Raw genomic sequence first — 1,701 nt, forward strand, 5'->3', positions numbered from 1 at the left:
AAAGTTGCAGAGAGCACTATTACAAGAATAAGGACAATAATACTTCTAAAAATGCAATGGAACGAAAGGAAACGCATAAATATATAAAGGAAAAATATTATCTAGAAAGTAACATTGCAAGGATCTTTACTATCGATCAGCTTGCTAGTGTTAGTCCTGGTTTGTTGGGTGGCAATAACAGAGGGGTGAGACGGTTAAACGAGATTTGTTTGTAGGTCGAGTTTATAACCTACTTTTGCAACAAAACCTGTCACTACATCCTCTTTGCTCACTGAGAAAGAATTGATTTTATCAATATAAAGAAAACAGTTTAGGATTGTGTACTTAGGACTTTGAAAATGTTCGAGAATGCTAAGATCTCAGAAAGTGAAGAGAGCTAAACCAGAAAGTAATTTGATAAGTCGCCTAGTGCATACGACAGAAATCCAGACATTTTATTTCCGCTTCATAATAATACAAATAAACTCCTCCCACAATTCTTTACTTTACTGTTGGACTTTTATGCAAAGAAGGGAGACAATATTCGTATGGCAAAGGTTCAGAAAACAAAAGGTTTAATTAAGGGAACTAGGAAGTACGATGACGGTTGTGATTATAATTAATTATAGGTAATATATTTTTGTATTCATGAAAAGCTTATTTCCTTTACCAGTTGATTATATTGTGATGACATTAGAATTGTAATAAGTGAAGCTGAGAAAGAAGCAGTGTCATTAGTATAATAAATAACCCTCTCATTGACGGCCGAATTGGCTGGCGGGAACGCAGGTGTTCCAAGCAATATATTCAAGATGGCGCGTGGGGAGCAAGGGACCAAACTCTTTCTCCACGGCTCTCCATTCTGTTATGTTTATTTCTAGATGTTTCTCTCCCGTAGTTCCACATTTCTTTAATCGTCTTTGTAAATTCTCACTCCCAGTCTACTCTGTCATCTACGTTACCATTTTCCTAATATTAAATACTACTTGCATCTTTGATCTCCTAGATATCATTCGTACATTCCTAAAATCAACCGTCATAGGTCATGTCAGTGTTCAAGTTTTATTTTTCAAAGGTCATAGTTGGAAACTCAAATCGATGTGTCATGTTATCTTGCCTCCGCCAGCTTTATGTGGATACTTGCGCCATTACTTCCATTGGCCCCGCAACACAGTGACGCATTTTACAAACATATTTCTGAATAAGCAAAAACCAAACACCTTTATTCAGAAAACGGGAAAAATCGACACAATTAGGGTTTAGAATTTTAGATAGATAAGAGCCAACCGTTTACCCCAAGTTAGTCCCACCGTGAGATGAAACCGTATCAACACGGATCACCATGTTGAAGGAACTAAGCCACTTGCACAGAATATGATTACACATTAACGCATATGATACACGAATTTTTACATTTGTTAGTTATGTATATATTACCAGACCGTCGTCTGGTGTATTCATTTCCGTACACTGAAACAAAAACAAATAAAAATTGATGACGTAATAGGATTCCGTTGACATGAAGTTGAAAAAATGCTAAAAACTAAAAGTTCTTTTTATATTAAATATATAATCAAAATCACATTGTTTATTTTACCTTATTTTATTGCTAGCATGTAACTAAATGAAGAAGATGATAGTAATGAACAAATTCGACGTGGTTATTCAAGTTCAACCTGTTTTCACTAGATCATATGAGCGTCAATCAGTACATTGTGTATG

At 35.2% G+C, this 1,701-nt stretch overlaps 1 long non-coding RNA gene across 2 annotated transcripts in view; it reads left to right on the plus strand.

Annotated features, from left to right (window-relative positions):
* Positions 1-1,474, plus strand: part of LOC143040888 (uncharacterized) — a 4,880-nt gene extending 3,406 nt beyond the window's left edge. For both annotated transcript variants that reach the window (XR_012967755.1, XR_012967756.1), the window contains one exon: positions 1-1,474. This exon is cut by the window's left edge. This is a non-coding gene — a long non-coding RNA (uncharacterized LOC143040888).
* The last annotated feature ends 227 nt before the right edge of the window (positions 1,475-1,701 follow it).

Source organism: Oratosquilla oratoria, chromosome 29 (genome assembly GCF_046742065.1).
Source record: "Oratosquilla oratoria isolate Oo_2021 chromosome 29, ASM4674206v1, whole genome shotgun sequence".
In the NCBI taxonomy this organism is placed as follows: domain Eukaryota; kingdom Metazoa; phylum Arthropoda; class Malacostraca; order Stomatopoda; family Squillidae; genus Oratosquilla; species Oratosquilla oratoria.